Below are 19233 nucleotides of genomic sequence, written 5' to 3' on the forward strand. Positions count from 1 at the left end.
GAAGTCACTGAGACAGCTGTGAACCACCTGCATCCCTTCATGCTTGATGTCTTCCCCGCCGGCGGGCTAACTGTCCGTGTCTCAAAGCCATAACCGTGCTACAGTGGTCTGAAGAGCGTAATAGTGTACTCACGTTGATCCCCTGGCCACGAAATTCGCTTGATCTGAATCCAATGGAACCCATCAGGGTCGCTATCAGGCGCATCACCGTATACGCAGATCAGTGCCCTGCTATTTAAAGAAATTACATGACTTGTGAGTGGACATCTGATGCGACATAACTCCACAAAACTACCAAAAAACTGACGAATTCATGATACGCAGAATCGGGGACGTATTGTGTTCCGAAGATGGACCAACAAGATATTAAGCAGGCGGCCATAGCGTTTTGCTTCGTCAGTGTATTTTTCCACGTACTCATTCATCAGATTTTCCTTTGCCTTTCCTGTTCATGCCTTTTAAGATAAGTTCAGTATATACAGAATACTGAGTATTATTTCAGTTTGTTTCCAGTGCAAGTAACGTATAAACTGAAAATAACCAGAAATTTCCGCATATGGACACGACCCTCGAATTACAATGGAGTATTCTTTTTCTCTATGTCAAACGCTGTACGTAACGTAAACTACGCTCAACGCTCACATATATGGGTGATGCCTCACCCGACTCACTCCCAAAATGCTGTTTTTCTAAAGCATGGTCATCTAGAATTCTTATTTTTGCCTCTTTCATTTATGGCCAGGCCCAGCATAGACCAAAAATTTCCGGGTAGGCGCGGTCCGCTAGTGAGACAGGCTTGCAGGAACATCTGATTGCATTTTCACTGGACAAAGAATGGGTTACTTTTCTCTGTCATGACGTCACACGTTTGTTTAAGATTTTTCTGTCTCATTCTCTAGGTTTTAATTGACTTACATCACGTACTTGAAACTGAGCAGAAGCAAGCTACCTCTCGATAAAACAGACATTCCTAAATCCAAACTGGTTTCAATAATTTTTAATCTTACGTTCCCCTGATATTGAGTGCATGAGTTATTAGGCTGAGCATTAGGTCCGCTCAGTACAGCGTTTCGTATTCGGTTCCTTTCGTACTCTTGAGTTTGTAGCTGTACTATTTATTTGCGGTAATTCATTTATATTAGGGTCATTAAAAAAGAAAGGAGTCGAGGTCTGTAGAATGAAAACAGTTGAATCGATTGTAATGCCATTGCCTACATTCCTTTACTATTCTTTTGAAACCTCGTATGTTTTCAGCACTGCTGAGTGCAATGGAGGTCGATGCGTGTGTGTGCTCGCTCTGTGAACACGTGGCTGAGCGCCCATGTCACTAGTGTCGAGTTTCGGTCCTCAGTGCTCTTATAGGGACCATTCCTTTTTCCGCAGGCGACGGTATTACAATCCCTTCAGCAGTTTTTGTTTTACAACCAACGGATCGTTTCTTTTTGAATGACCCTAATACAGTACAAGGAAATTTGCATACGTAGTATTTTGTTAATGTCCACGCTTCTGAACAATTCCGCTGGCTTCCGCCTGGTCCTATCGCTTTTTCGTATTTTGCGTCCCTTCGAGCATCACAGAATTGAATTTACTACATTTTACCCAAATGTTTGACAGTACCCAGCAAATGGCAGCTTAATACAGTACGAGACAATTTCATTCGTCTTTCCCAGTGTTGATTTATCTTGACTAGATTATACCATAAATTTTACAGTATCAGTAGTGAGATATATCTCAGCTTCCTGAATATACTACGATGAGAGATTACTTATCTTTAAATAAAGAACCAAACGATAAAACCAGGAAGTAAGTCTCTGATTTCCCCAAAGAAATTCGGTCACTGGTATACACTATGTGTCAGTAACAAAAATAGGAAACGATCGTAAAAGAAAGTACACCTGGGATTCTTTACGGTACAAAACTATAAATTTGTCGTAAAACGAAGCAGCGGTGCGGACTGATGAAGAAAATTAGTCACCTGTAGTTCTTGTTCTTTGCGTGCAGATGTGTTGCGTGTCTCAGTCGGGGCCTCATATCTGGCGCCCTTTTCTGGCTGCCTACTCGAGAAATACCGCAGGCCTGCTATGTGGCTGCGCTCGTAAAACACGAGCGATTAATCGGGTGCTACAGTTGGAACAGATCTTTTTTCTTCAATTGTGAGAGAAAAAGAAAACTTGCCTTACGACTGAAAAACAGTGCGGATGGAACAACGGAAGGCACGCTGGAGTTTGCATTCACCAGGCAGCCGCGTTATCCAAATACTGTCAAGTTGTGTTGTCAAATTAACAATCAGTTGTCCCCTACCCCGTCTTCCTAATGAAATGAGCGGCGGAGGCACGTGCGCGACTTATTGTCTCTAATGAATGCCATCCTCGCCTTCTGCTCGCCGTAGATCGATTACGTCGTGCGTGTACAAAATTTATCTACAGAGGAAATGACTGCCTGCAAATATTTGTCTTTTCCTCAACTCCGTGGTTCACTGTGCGACACGACAAACAGAAGCAACCGCAAAGAAAATCCTCTGCCTTTACGTTCGTAGAACAGATGATTCTCCGGTTTACTTGCTTGTTGATTAGAACTGAGCCTTTGGTTTTAGATTGTGTTGCTGAAGACGAAAATTGATTCAGTAAGTTTCGGAGTGGTAGTAATTACATAACGATTTCCCTCATCGGAAGATGAATTTTCTTAATTCGTAACTGAGAATGGCTGCTGATAAAATCTTCACAAAGTCAGTCCCAATGTATTGCAGAAATATAATGCATATGTATAGGGTTTATTATTTGAAACAGTTACCAGCCACAAGTATTCACGGAAGTGAAGGTGGGCCTCCTTTTGTAAGAGATGAGCGTGTGTGCTGCCATAAAACGTAGAATGATGTGTATTTAAGCAGTTTTCCGGGAATTTCAGAACAGTTAGTGCACCCTTCAAAATGTAGAAATTGTATAATGAATAACGTAAATATACGCCTCATTCGCCGCACAGAAATATACGCCACTGCAAAAAACCAACGAGGATCATAAAACCAGGCTCAAAGTAAGAAAGTCCATAAGATTCTTATGAAGATGGATTGATAATAAATCCGAAACTGGTAATGGTTTGATTTAAATAACCTTTTAGAAACTATATTTGTGGCTGGTTGATGATTCAGGCTATGTTATTTGTAATTATACTATGACCATGACTTTCATAATGTCTATTGTGGGCCAGTTAGCGTCACGCATATAGTTTCAGTTCAGTTGCACGTTTCATACGACCTCAGGCGCCTTACATCTACGGCAGAAAATTGTAACATAAGGTGATATGTAAATTGCAGCCAAAGGAAAGGAAAGAAAAGGGATAACTGCTGTCAGCTGAATCGGGACATTACACGGAAACAGAGAAGACTGAAAATGTGTGCTACTGCGTGATTCGAACCCGGGATCGCCTGCTTACTAGGCAGGTGGGTTAACCATTTTTTTATTTGTTCGCCTTATCATTTTTTTTCTTTTTTTTCTATACGAACTTTCTTTTTCGTGGGCAAGTTCTCCACTGAAGTTTACTTGTCAGATGCTCTGACCACTTTTATTTTAAGGAAGGTAGGAGAAACAGAAACCTTTATTATTCACAGAATCATTGTATGTCCTCATAACAATATATCTGTCCTGGAAGGAACCTCAGTGTGCCGTCGTACCAAGAAGCAAGAAATAACAACAAAGTCAAATTGGGTCCCCTCCGGCACCCTTCAACATTAAAAAAGTATTTATGTAGATTAAAACAAAATTAAAAGAAACATTCAATTGCTATCTTTGCAACTGTTGATTCTTCCTGGGTCGCATACTTAAATATTTTTCTTTAGGTGATCACTTTACCTGCTCGGTCTCACAAATGACAGCACCGCCGCTCATCTTTGCTCACCCGGCAAACCCCAACTATCTGGCGGGTCCGCAAAAACCGTTCCTAGGAAATTTGCATACCAGTCCTTGTACTTTCGTACCCGTAACACTTTTGTAGGTCCGTCTTGCAAGTATTGCCAATAATCCAGTACGTTCACATACATCTTTCGATATATGTTATGGAACGTCATTCCTTTGGTCGACGCCACTGCGTTCGTCTTATGATGCGGAAAATAGATTTTCTCTGGAAAAATACAAGGTCGGAGAATATTGCTGTATGTATAGTGCGCCACATGAACACTATGATCTTCCTTGCCAGAGTCCAGACAACTAACGCCTCGCCGCAGACCAGCCGACGGTAGTCACTATCCAGCAAGCCGCATTGTTGACACATGGGCGAATCTGCCAAATTTATTGCGTAATTTCTGTCATTTAATGGGTATTTCCGGTTCACTAGAATGTACAATGTTGACCGCACTGTTGTAGGTAGATGGGGGTGGTGTACCGTGCCCCACATCACTTACCAGTTCACGGCAGGATGCTTTCGTTCCACCTATTCCGTGCGATCTGTGGAAGAAACAGATGGTACACGTTCTTCGATGTCGGCTGTCGCGACGTCGGTAACTGGGCCCTTACGTAACTGTGGTCAACGATGGACGTGCGCAAATATGTTAACGGCGGCTATATATGTCCGACACTGATTGGGGGAGATGCGGTGTTGGTATTAGTTCTTCGATAATTCTCCTCGTAAGGGAGTGATTCGTGTTGGGGCACCGTTTGAACATGATATTAAATATTAATATACATGGCACGCGCCTTCTCGTGTACGTTGACTAAACCAACGCCCCCATCCGTGCTGGGAGGGTAAGCGTCTTGTACTGCGCCTTAAAGAGGTGTCCCAGGCTTACATACTAGACCCAGAAGCCACCTGAATACTCATAGCCATTGTGCGCGTCATGGGGAGAAGGTGTGTCAGGTGGCACATCTTGGGAGCGAGATAAAAGTTGACGAGTGACCCCCGCTGCAGCACATCTATCGACCATAAGGCGTTTAGTCGTACTGACGTGCGAACTCGGAGTAACAACCGTCAGTAGCCGTCCGCAGTCGTTACTTATGAAAAGTGATATCCAAACATCGGAGGGTTGGCACCACAGGCAAGAGTCCTTCCTTTCCTGGTTCTAGTTCACGCCTCACATTTAATTGTAATTTTCGGAGGGTAACGTCGTTGCCAGCTGCCATCCCATACGTCTATAATGAGTCGAGTGCTGATCGAGTCTCCTCCTTATTACGGACGAGGAACACAGGGTCATCTACGTATGCTCTACACTTGAATGATAGACGCCGCAGGGAGATACCAGTAAGTCGGCGTCGAAGGCACGGTTCTAAGGCGATCGCCTGTAGGTGGATCAAAAGGGGCAACTCTGTCTGATAGATCTTATGATCTTAGAACACTCTGTTCTCCCTTCGTTGATCACCATCGCTGATCTGGTACCGTGCAACAACCGCATCACTGCAGTGGGCAGTGATGGCGAGACATCCGATCTGTTCATTACCAGCGGGAGGTACTCATGATCCACACGATCAAAGACAAGATCGGAATCTATTAAGGAGGATAAGGGTGCGATAATCACATGATCTTTTGCCACCACGTGGCTTGGGTATCGGGATCACGAGCCCTTCCGTGAATTCTACGGGAACCGGGGCCTCTTGCCACAGAAGCTCATTAAACTTCCATAATCACATTGGTGTCATCGTGGTCACAAAGGCACGGTAAAATTTAAACTTGAATCCATCAGGACCTGGACACGTCTTGGAGGCACCTCGTGTAATCGCCTCCTCCAGCTCCTTGGAAATAATTTCAGATAACACGTCCGCGTCCCCGTTCACACGCGTCACGTCTGGGGTCTCGTCCAGGACGGTCCCTAGCTGCCTCTGTCCCTCCCCGTCACTCGCATAGAAGCTGCTAAATTGATACCTGAACGCCTGTAATATGCCCATTAGTGTTGAAAACCAACGGCCATCGCCGAGATCGACCTCACGAATTAACGTCCTTCGTCTTCTTCTTCTTTCCTTTGCCATATAGTGCATCCAGGGGAGTTCGTTTTGCAGGCACGCCTGCGACCTTGTGCGTACTATCGTACCCGCAATTCTTAGCGTCGCATGTTGAAGCAATCTCGCTTGACTCGGTGGACGGCTGTCTGGCGTTCTGGTGTAGGTGGTTCAGAGAACAGTTCCTGGAGGACCGTAAAGTAAAAGTCAGAGGTCGTGCGCTGCCTTCGAAAAACCTTCTTCCCATGACCTATTAACGTCCTCCGCAAAGCTGGCTTCGCGCACTTGATCCACCACTGCAGGACAGAACCATAACAATTTCTTCGACGGAGGCAGCGATGCCACGTTTCCACCACCATGGTCGATATTCTGCATCACGCATATTGGAGACGTTCATCTTCCAATTACCCCTCCGTCTCCATACCTGCTGTCTAACAAGGGTAACTGTACAAATATATGCCTCATGGCCTGTAAACGTGCTCGACCAGATTTCTGCGTAGACCGTCGACATCGCTAACTTCTTTGAAATATAGATCTGATCGAAACGGCTCGCGGAGTGGCTCGTAAAAAAATGTACATTCCGATTGGTTCAGACACTTCAGGTCCCATGTATGGACTAATTCCGTCCCGGTGACCAGCTCCCTAAGTTTTTGTCTAGAAGTATAGTTAATATGTTGGTCCTTCCTGTCGAGCACATAATTAAAATCTACGCCGAGTATGCAAGCACCGTATCGTCCCCGGAACAACGGTGCATCCTCATGGGCGTAAAAATCTGCGCGTTACCTTCTCTTATCAGTTTGACAGCTCGTATATATTGATCAAGCGTACTCCACCTATGGTAACGGCCGTACCACGGGCCGAAGGCAAATACCTTACTTCGGCTAGACGTATCCCTTATGGCAGTGCCAACGCTTATCTCTTCACATGGGGAATAGTAAATCTCATAACCGTAAAAGTCAGAGGGGAAGCACCCGAACTTCCAGCGCTATGTCTATGTCTGTAGCCCTTAACATGTCACTGAGCATCTTGGTTTTTACAGGCGTCCCAATGGTATTTATGTTAACAGATCCTATCCAATAAGCTTGTTGCGTGGCTGTCATCTTAGATAGGGCACCTTACGGTCGCTAATACTTCCGTGCACTGGCTGCTTTCTTTCTACCGTCCCCCGCCGAGAGCATGTAGGTGCAGCTCCTCCAGCATCATTTGTTCCCCACGGGGGTGGGTCTTGTGACCAGTCCCCTAGCGGCCCGTCGTTGTCGAGCATTGTATGCGCCATAGTCTCCCCAGTATCCTGTTGCCGTCGATCGGAGCTTGCGCGGTCTCTGGAGCATTGTCATGGGAAGGTTGCGTTGCCGACCCACACGCCATCCCTGCATCAACGCTAGGAAGTTCTTCTGTATCTATGGTCGTGTGCACTGTATCCGGAAACGCCTCAGGATCGCCTGTTGGATCTGATTGGTCGTTCTCCACCGTGAGGCAGCGCTCCTTTCGGCGTTTCGGTGACCGCTGCTTCAGTTGCCGAACCTCGGAATCAGAGGTTAGCATGGCCTCTTCATGTTTGTGGGGGGCCTTCGGAGTCGTGCACCGTCGAAATATCGACGTCCGTATCCGAAGAGGTTCCGCGAGCGCCCCAGAAGAAAAGGTGTCCTGTGACTGCTGTAGGCGTTCCAGCGCGTCTTCCTTCCGTGGGTCGCCATAATCTGCCTCTGTCTGTGAGTTCCGGTACGTTACTGACGCGCGGCCTACGTCATCGCATAATGCCGCAACTTAGGCCATGGGGAGCATCGTCGGATGCGGTGTGAGTGCCTGGTCATCCCGTGGTAGCTGTAACAATCTTCATTGGGTGCACTCAGAACGTATGTGTCCCTCCTTCCCACATCCAGAGAACGTTCGTGGTTGTGTGTCATAGATGATAATAACTCTACAGCCAGTGATGTACAGGTATGACGGAACATGGTTTAGTAGTTCGATCCGTATTTGTCTGACGGCATGGAGGACAAGATACGTTTTCAAACTCGCCCATTTTGCAGCAACATGGAATAGAACCTGCTGTGGTCGCCCACTTCGTACATCGTAGCGCCTACTGCATCGGCATGCCACTTCACGCCCAACCAACAGGGGATGGCTGCATCACAGGGCGTATCTTCACCAGGAAAACCTACTTCGTCTGTGTTGTCAAAACAAATACTTATCGGCGACCACAACACATACAACACCAGGTCTCCACCAATGGCCGCCAAGGACCTGTTCGCGGAACTTGCAGAACAGCTTCACCAGAGATCGCAGCTAGCCCAGGGACTACTTTGATACACCAGGCAGGTGATCGGAAATAATTCTGGCAGATACCTCCGCCAACGGGTTTTATAAGGCAAAAGGTAGTTCAACGTACCGCTTGGAAGGGTACAGAGCTGCCGTCCTGACAGCGTCGGCAAGACATCTCTTCCAGCTGGCCGATCTCTTGTAGATGGACTTGGTATAGTCGACGAACCTCTTGACATTGTGGAATTGCTTATTGAGTTCGTTCCCTGTTAAGAGTCGGGTTTTTCCTATTATTATTATTTTGTATTTTATATTTGTGTCGATCCGCAGTTGGGATCGAGTCTCTTGTTCTTTTGGCGTTTGTATTATTGTGTTGTTTTGGTGAGTCTAATAAATTGTTTTCGGACTCGTGTTTCCCACATTTCTATTCTGCTGGCGCAAATACTTCACAACCGTTCCGTAAGGTCGCAAGTCGCAAGTCATCTGTCACCAATTCTTCTAGCATTTCCAATGGAAGCTCAAAAACGCGGATCGTTCATAGTCTCATGCCGGCGTATTCAATTGTAACCGCTCCGATATTCCTCTCCGAATGACAGAAACGAAGTCCTTCTCGGTGTTGGAGTAGCAGTTCGTCACATGTTGCTTCACTAGTGAGCTTGACATAGACCACTCTGCTGGTAAAGATAAGTGTAATCCCACTAGCACGTCAAGTTCGATTTTTACTTCGTCTCGTAAATAACGTTCTGCCTCATAAGCCTTCGTTCGAGTATATTCGTTAACAAAACTAAATTTCAGCGTAGATTTGCGGAATGACAAGGCCATGATTTGTTCAATGTACTACTGCGGCACACCGTTACACACTTAACGTAAACACTTCTCGCGCACACATGCGGCAGAGACGTAAACACCGTCCGAACCGTTGCACCGTCAAAGGCCGACTGAACCATTGCCACTGTGTTATCGCAGCTGCGCGAACTATCTCTGCACACATCACGGCCGGTCCATATTCCCACCAAGCGCCACGTATTCGCAGTCACTGACCATTTCCTCCATACCCGCTACTCTGAGATTCCTGCAAGAGGTCGGACGTACTTGTGCATTCGCACTGAAGGAGGTGGATCCATTGCCCATGGAGGCGAATCAACAGGACGCATTCATGTAAGGTCGTTGGGTGATGCAAATACATGTTGCCTGACGAAGTCGAGTAGACCAGTTATACAGGAATGGAAACAAGATGAAACAGTTGAAAATCGACGTGCATGTTATTCATATTTAATCCGCATGAAAAAATTATTTAATCTCCGAGAAAGGCACGTTCATTTCGTCCAAATGTGTTCAGTTAGAACAAATATTTTTGTTTTAATCTGCGTTGCTGATCTGTTTCGACTACTGTGCCATTGTGGGGACCACACATAACGTAACAACGCATTCAAATAGGACACCGTCGAAGGAACATAACACCTATACAATTAAACTGATTGTGGCTTCATAAAAATAGTAGTTATTTACGTGGATTAGAACTTAATTACACTACGTAAAATCTATAAAATAGTAAAGGGTTTGTGGAGTTATGCCAACGGTTGTTGAGAACATATGTACCCCACTGTAATCGTTATTAATTATTTTAGCAAATGATGTGATGTATTAAATTTAGTTTGAGTCCGTTCATACTTTCATGCGTGTTGAAATAAGCCAGCCGCTTGATTCATAACAATAACTTTCTGCTGAGAGACAGTGTCAATCAGGATTGCTAAAGTCATGACTAGTCATAACAGTCGTGTCTGAATTGTAGCGCACACTTACTACGTCTCAAGGCGCAGTATTCTCCTTGTTCGAAATGTATGTGGGGAGACTCACGGATTTGGAGAGTTAATTTGGAGTTGGAACGGCTGCTTGGGTCGGGTGCGGGGGTTCATATTGGTGTGGTTCCTGTTGATTCTCTCAGTAGGTGGGACTATACGCACGGCCTACATCTCAACAGGAAAGGGAAGGGTAAACTGGCTGGGGTAATAGCAGAAAATTTAAGGGGGGGGGGGAGGCACTGCCATGAATGGTAAAATACCAGTGGTTACAGGTGTTGGAGCAGCACCTTTTTTAGGATAGGTAAGACAGAAAGATGTCAAGTTCTACGAGAGGTCAGGATTGAAACAAATCTTCAGTTTAGGAAAGAAATTAAACAGCACAATTCTAGCACATTGGATCACCAATCACAGCTGTCAATTATAAATTTTCACCAATCACCAGAAATTTTATCTCCACCAAGTTGTTTCTCAGTCCTAGGTAATTGCATTGATGAATTAAAGTCACCCAACCCAGTTGACATAATCTGCCTCTCCGAACACGTGACCACTGGTATAGGAACTAGGCCTAAGCACAATGAGAAACTCAGACAGGAGAGTACTGCAAATGTTAGAATAAGGAAAGGTTCTCATAAAAGTATAATTAAAAATAATGTAAGCATATTTCATCAAAATATTGGGAGTTTAAAGAATAAAATAGATGAGCTTCTGGTTTGTTTAGAAGATTTAGAAGCTGAGGGTGAAATAGATATACTATGCCTGTCTGAGCATCACACTGTTACTGATATGGATAAGGTAAAGGTAAGTGGATATAAGCTCTCTGCACTTGTAATTAGAGAAAATATGGAGAAAGGCGGAGTTTCCATGTATGTCGAAAGTTATCATTGTGCAAAAAGTATAGAAACAAACAAGTTTTGTGTAGAGAAACATATAGAAGCATGTGCCTGTGAGCTTAAATTAAATAAAGGCACATTTATAATGGTAACTGTATATAGGTCCCCATCGGGAAATTTTCATCTATTTCTGAAAAATTTGGACCCTCTGTTGTGCTATCTGTCAGACAGAGGGAAGCAAATTATGATTTGTGGGGACTTCAATGTAGATTCTCTGAAAGAGGGTAATAGGAAAAATGACGTTGAAGTATTACTCGTATCTTTCAATTTGACACCCGTTATTGATTTTCCTACTCGGGTGGTAAAGGATAGCAGCTCACTGATAGATAACTTCATTATAGACCAAGATAAGTTTAACCAGATAAATGCTCAGCCTGTTGAGAATGGTCTTTCTGATCATGGTGCACAGCACGCCATAGCTCCATTCAGCAGTACTAAACAGTTCTCCAAAGTAGTACGTTCAGTCAACGATTTAACAATTGCAAATTTCAGGGAAAGCCTACAGCAGTTAGACTGGGATGAGGTGTACGGTGAAACTGATGCCAGTTTAAAATACAATTTATTTCATGACACTTTTGTAAATGCATTTGAAAACTCCATCCCCAAGAAAATAGTTAAATATACTCGTAAGAAACCATGTAACAAACCATGGCTTACTAAGGGTATAAAAATATCTTGTAACCGGAAAAGGGAAATGTATCCGACAGCAAGAAAGAGTAGTTACCCAGAAACTATCAAACATTATAAAAACTACTGTGCTATATTAAGAAAAGTTATTAAAAAATCCAGAAGTATGTTATCATTTCTGAAATCAGGAACACTGATAATAAAATTAAAACAATCTGGAATATTATTAAAAGAGAAACAGGTCAACCAAGAGCACAGGAAGACAGTATTACCATCAAATTGAATGAAAACTTTATGAACAAAAAATCAGAAGTTGAAAATATTTTTAATAATCATTTTCTAAATGTTGTGGATGTAGGATCCAGGTGTTCATTAGAAGATGCTAGGCTGTTAATGGAAGAGGCCGTACCTATGCAATTTGATACACTTGAAATCTCACCCACTTCTCCCTCTGAAATTAGGAAAATAATAAACTTGCTTAAAAGCAAAAACTCACATGGACTTGATGGCATTTCCAGCAAAATACTAAAAGCTTGTTCTCAACAGATAAGTAAGATTCTCAGCCACCTGTGTAATAGCTCTCTGGAACAGGGCATTTTCCCTGATAGACTGAAATATGCTATTGTTATACCTTAGCATAAAAAGGGGATAGATCTGATGTCAACAATTACCGTCCTATCTCCCTTCTAACAGCTTTATCCAAAATTTTTGAGAAATTAATGTATTCAAGAGTAGCTTCACATATCTCTAAATATGAAGTACTAACAAAATGTCAGTTTGGTTTCCAGAAAGGTTTTTCAACAGAAAATAGCCATATATGCTTTCACCAATCAAATTTTGAATGATCTGAATAACCGAACACCACCCATTCGGATTTTTTGTGATCTCTCAAAGGCTTTTGATTGCGTAAATCATGAAATTCTGCTAGACAAGCTCAAGTACTGTGGCATGAGTGGAACAATGCACAAATGGTTTAATTCGTACCTAACTGGAAGAGTGCAGAAAGATGAAACAAGCAGTTCTCATAATACGCAAAGATCAGCACATTCCTCAAACTGGGGAACCATCAAGAATGGGGTTCCACAAGGGTCGGTGTTGGGTCCTTTATGTTCTTAATATATATTAATGACTTGCCATTCTATTTTCATGAAGAGGCAAAGTTAGTTCTCTTTGCTGATGATACAAGTATAGTAATCACATCTGACAAAAAAGAATTAAGTGATGAAATTGTCAATAATGTCTTTCAGAAAATTACTAAGTGGTTCCTTGTAAACGGACTCTCACTGAATTTTGATAAGACACAGTACATACAGTTCCGTACAGTAAATGGTATGACGCCATTAATAAATATAGACCTTAATCAGAAGCATATAGCCAAGGTAGAATATTCAAAAATTTTAAGTGTGTCCATTGATGAGAGATTAAATTGGAAGAAACACATTGATGATCTGCTGAAACGTTTGAGTTCAGCTACTTATGCAATAAGGGTCATTGCAAATTTTGGTGATAAACATCTTAGTAAATTAGCTTACACGCCTATTTTCACTCATTGCTTGCATTTGGTATCATATTTTGGGGTAATTCATCACTGAGGAATAAAGTATTTACTGCACGTGTAATCAGAATAATAGCCGGAGTCCACCCAAGATCATCCTGCAGACATTTATTTAAGGATCTAGGGATATTCACAGTAGCTTCTCAGTATATATACTCTCTTATGAAATTTGTTATTAACAACCAAACCCACTTCAAAAGTAATAGCAGTGCGCATAACTAAAATACTAGGAGAAAGGATGATCTTCACTATTCAAGATTAAATCTAACTTTGGCACAGAAAGGGGTGAATTATACTGCCACTAAAGTCTTTGGTCACTTACCAAATAGTATCAAAAGTCTGACAGATAACCAACAAGTATTTAAGAAGAAATTAAAAGAATTTCTGAATGACAACTCCTTCTACTCCATAGAGGAATTTTTAGATAGAAATTAAGAAAAAAGAAAAAAAATAAAAAAATAAAAAAACAAAAATATAAAAAGTTGTTATATTAAATTAATTATGTCATGTATTGGAAAATTTGACTCGTTCCAAATCATTACGAAATATCGTATTCATGATCCATGGAACTAGTATTAATCTAATCTAATCTAATCTGTCTAACAAGAAAATAAACCATCATCGCTACGTCACTCTCTACAAGGAAGTTAAAAAAATGACATGCACGTGGTCGTCAATTTCGTATATTATGTTACTACATGGAAGTGCCATTCCTGAAATCAAGCAAGTATCCTATTTTCCCTAGTGGTTATCATACATTTCCCTCACTAGCTGCGTGACAATGGCCTTGGTATGGGGAATTCCCTTTTTTTCTGCATTCTCGAATACAGAGAGCTTCTTAGTCACTTGCATCTTGGTTTCAGGAGACGACATTCTACCACTGACAACAATGCCTTGTAAAAGTCGCCTTAGGAACAAGCTTCCCTACGCAAGCAAGATCTAACAGTTACCTTTTCGAGCCTGAAAGTACATAAAATAGTATGAAAGACGTCTGTTGATTCAGCCACCCTTCATTTCGATCACATGTCTTTTTTCATATCGATTGCGGAGGAATTCTTTCATATAGGTTTCGATTACTCGTTGCTCGATTTTGAAACCCCTCTGCTACATCGGAAGTATGTAGGTTTCACTGGCGATCTTTGGAGAAGTACCTGTGTAAATGAATCTTTAGGGTTGGTGGTGCCACGTGAGCGCGTTATATTTCAAGGAAGGAAGGAAGGCGGTAGCAAAAAGAAGTTCAAATGGCTCTAGCACTATGGGACTTAACTTCTGCGGTCATCAGTCCCCTAGAACTTAGAACTACTTAAACGTAACTAACCTAAGGACATCACACACATCCATGCCCAAGGCAAGATTCGAACCTGCGACCGTAGCGGTCGCGCAGCTCCAGAGTGTAGCGCCTAGAACCGCTCGGCCACTCCGGCCGGCAGGAGGCGGTTGCAGTCTGGCATTTATGATGTGGCAGTTTTATGACACCAGTCGTACGGAGACAGACTGTTATTGTCAGATGTGTAAAGTCGTAGGTGGACATGGCATGTTGTGTACTGCATGTCATTCTGAGTTAGACGGTGCTGAGCAGTTTTGGGAATAAACTGCATGCTACTGGGAGTTGATGAGAGCAGACAGTGATGAACCGAAGAGACCGATTGGAAGTTGTTTGTATCAGAAAAGTTGTGGTCTGGTAATTCTGCGGCCACTCAGTTGAAGAGGAGAGCATGATACTGGTATTGTTATGGAGGGTGGCTGGAATATGTTATGACAGAGCAAGCTATCTTTTATGAACAAATTTTGACAAATACAAGTTTCTCCTCTGTATGTATTCTGCTCAGCGATCGAATGTAAGGTGTTACTGATTTCCTTGTCTTCCATCTTGGCTTGTATCTAGTTGCAGTTTGACTGATTAGGTTTTCGATGACTCACGTAGCTGAGATCATTATTCAGCGTTGAGTACGTTCGCGTCAAATACTTAACCCGCGATCGAGAATTTATAAATCACTGTTTTCCTTCGCCAAACAGATGGGAAATATTTCTGTATTATTTTAGTACTGCCGATTCAGGCATGGAGCCAGATGTAACTATATTAACTGTAGCAGATACTGCTTGTTCATGGGGTCACGACGCTCAGCGATGAGAACGAAGATTTATGATGATGGTGATGATGTGGTAAATATTCAAATAAAGCTGATGTTTATTTGAATTTTCCAATTTATTTACGTTGACCAGCCTTATTCTCCCATCTCATGCTTTTTCTAATGTCATAATCAGTAAATATTTTGTCATTAATGTTAGTGTCGATTATTAACTTTTACTGCCCGAGTACGATGTCTTTGACGAGTCACAGTTGTACGTTAGATTCGAGTTTATAAAAGTAAGTAGGTCACTCTGCCGATCGACGAAGCTATGCCTGTTGACTTCTTATTGCATTCTTTTCAGATGGTGTGGCATTTTCAGTCCATTTATGAGTAATTTTATATGTGATTAAAAAATTAAATCACATATATAAGGATAGGAACTGGCCTTTAGTAGCTCATAGAGGTTGTTTATTAATGGAGTCACAAAAGGAGATCTCTATAATATTGTTTGTACCATTGCGCAATAAGTATATTAGATTCCGTTGAACTGCGCTTGGATTTAGTCAAATTTTCATCATCGATACCTTTCAATGGGCAACATACACTATGAAATAAAATAACGTCAGGCAGCTATATCAATTAAGTTTCTGGTTACGACTACCAATCTTCATGTGGATTGTCCTGTCTGGGTGTTATTTCCGAGACAAAGTTGGGGTATTGTTACAATATCAGTTTAAACAGAGTGACAGTGTCTCACAAGAGTAGGAGAGCAAAGTACTCTTTCGTTCATTGGATGAGAGCAAGAACTTGAAAATCTTTGTGTTCTGCCTTACGGCAGTTCTTGTCATGGGGGAAGCCTCGTCAGAGAGCTCCACAGCATGAGCGTCTAGGGAAGTGATTCCATTGGTGGTTTCTCGTTGCCTTCCACTGGTGATGATGAAATGATAATGGGGACAACACAACACCCAGTCCCTGAGCTGAGAAAATCTCCGACTCAGCCGGGAGTAGAACCCGGGCCCCTTGGCGTGACAGACCGCTGCGCTGACCATTCAGCTGTCGGGGAGGACAGGGCAACACATTCTTTGAATAAAATTTGACATTACCGTCGGTTTAGCTATACACAAGGACAAATTTATGACGTCATCTTGCCTCTCCCTTTCCTTGCCTTTCCCTCTTGCGATGGCTCCTTCTAGGCTATTATGTAATATATGTGGATGAATTGTCTGGCAGGCACATACTTTGCTCGTCATAACACAGCCACATCCATCACATGCATTCTCTGAAAGCTATGATGTGATATAATAAGGCAATTTTGTTCAAACTGAAGGCGATTGCCTTTTCTGTCTATAATGTAGATTCATAATAAATATGACTACCCATCTACTTGTTGCAGTTAAATATTTCGAAATGGTGATGGCTGCAACGATGAAACCGATTACCAATAATAATAAAATATTATATATCCAAAATATTGATTTTTATCATCTACAGTAAAGTTGGATGAAAATTTAGTTGATCATTCGAAATCAAAGTAGTCAAAAATGTCATGTCCTGAGCAGAGAAACAGTTCATAAATTTCGAGAAGAACAGTAAGAATTGAAACTATTGTATGCCATTTACGAAGATATCGAATTCTTGCTCCAAGGAGGAGTTACTGACGAAATTTATGTGCCTAAAACATGTAGTATTACATATTACGTACAGCATAGGTTTACTGAAGGATGTTCGAAGTATCAGCTGTACCTTACTACAGACTGTATGGAACGGTTTAGCAAACAGCTGTATATGATTGCTGATCATATAATATATTATTTGTTGCTGAACAAGGGCATCAGTATTAGACTCGATGAGGAAGAAGCATTTCGAACAACAGAAATTTGCTAGATCTGCAAGGAACGCTTCAAATAAACTGATGTGAAACACAGTGATCATTGACATTTTACTATCAGATTTCGAGGAGCCACACATGCTAGCTGTAGTTTAAATTACTGATCTAATTTTACAAAATCAATAGGGCTTCAAAATTTCGCTAATTAAGATGCAAATTTTATAATCCTCAAGCTACACGATGAAATGGAAGAAATTGAGTATGATAACACGTCGAAAACAAGTTCAGGACTTGTTTCTGTGGTTGCGGATAACATGGGAATGTATAAATGGCTCTGGGCACTATGCGACTTAACTTCTGAGGTCATCATGCGCCTAGAACTTAGAACTAATTAAACCTAACTAACCTAAGGACATCACACACATCCATGCCCGAGGGAGGATTCGAACCCGCGACCGCAGCGGTTGCTCGGTTCCAGGCTGCAGCGCCCAGAACCTCACGGCCACTCCGGCCGGCTGGGAATGTATAAATCCTGTACTAAAACTATAATAGTAGAACATCATTTCAACATAAAATTTCGGTTTAGAGATTCCTCCAGCTGTTTGGTATGGTCTCTAAAAAAATGCTTCCATAATTAAAATTCGTGAGCTGAAAATAACAAGAAAGATTTCCCCGACAGAGAACAGTTTAATTTGATCAGCAATAAAGGCGTGTTCCGAAATGAGTAGGTGACTGACAAATCCATTTTGTTGTATAAACAGTTACCGCCTGTTGAAGCGTCCAAAGGTTCCTTGACCAATAAAAAGTCATAAAATGCAAATTAGAAAGAGCGAACATGGTGTGGTGCTTATTTAAATGCAAGAGATTAGAATATTTCTTCGTTCCATATTTGAAAACCGATTTCTTGCTAATGGTCAACGTCCTCGAGTATTTACGCCCACCTCGTCTCAAACACACGAACTGGATCCACCCCATTACTTTTGGCAAAACTTGATGTAGTGCGGGATGCTTTGCTGAAAACTAATAATGTAAAATTTCTACATACATCAAATTAAGTTTTGCGGAACTCCCGAGGATAGACGTTGACTATGGATATTGTATCCCAAACACAGTCCCTTTGACTGTTCAGAGATGTCACTAAACCCGCCAGGACCATGCCTAAACCGTCAATATACGGTTCGATCGCGTCCGCATTGTTCCTTTGTGCCAGGAAGGGCTATCAACAAGGGAAGTGTCTAGGCCTCTCGGAGTGAACCACAGCGATGTTGTTTGGAGATGGAGGAGATACAGAGAGAAAGGAACTGTCGATGACATGCCTCGCTCAGGCCGCCCAAAGCCTACTACTACAGTGGATGACCGGTACCTACGAATTATGTCTCGGAGGAACCTTCACAGCAACGTCACCGTGTTGAATAATGCTTTTTGTGCAGCCACAGGACGTCGTGTTACGACTCAATCTGTGCGCAATAGGCTGCATGATGCGCAGATTCACTACCGACGTCCATGGCGAGGTCCATCTTCACAACCACGACACCATGCAGCGCGGTACAGATGGGCCCAACAACATGCCGAATGGGCGCTCAGGATTGCATCACGTTCCCTTCACCGATGAATGTCGCATATGTCTTCAACCAGACAATCGTCGCAGCCGTGTTTGGACATCTGCCTCTGGTATCTTACTTCCTTTCACTGGGACTTAATATCGCATGGCATGAGGCTCCAATGTTTTCTTATATATTATGCCGACCACAAAATTAGTAAATACATTAAATGTCGGAACAGCGATGCATTTCTACAAAGTAAACTGAATAAAATTGGGTTTAAGGTATCCCAAAAATGAAAAATCAATCTTCCAGTCACATATTAAGTCTAGATGGCTATTAATCAATGCAAAAATGTTCAGTCCAATATCATACCTTTGATTCAAAACAATGTCCGTAGTTTATCAAATATTTCGAAGTCCAACACCGTCTGCATAAAATGAAAGTCCCTCGACCTCCAATGTCGGAAATTTTTCCAGTGCAATGAATCGGAAATTTTAAGAGCCCAACGACTATCTGAAACTTTCCATGTCCAACCCCAACAGGAATATTTGAAAGTCACACATCGTAGTCGAATTCTCAGTGCACCTGTCACGCCGCTCGTAACCACACACGTCTCATAAACACACAACGTACCACCGCTGGCTAGAGAGGAAAGAGTAAGCAACCGTGTCTAGTAAAAGACTCACCCAGAGAGCTCTTTCACCGGCTACTTATAGCAGCAGAGCCGTTTCTGCGAGC

This window comes from Schistocerca piceifrons, chromosome X (genome assembly GCF_021461385.2).
Source record: "Schistocerca piceifrons isolate TAMUIC-IGC-003096 chromosome X, iqSchPice1.1, whole genome shotgun sequence".
In the NCBI taxonomy this organism is placed as follows: Eukaryota; Metazoa; Arthropoda; class Insecta; order Orthoptera; family Acrididae; genus Schistocerca; species Schistocerca piceifrons.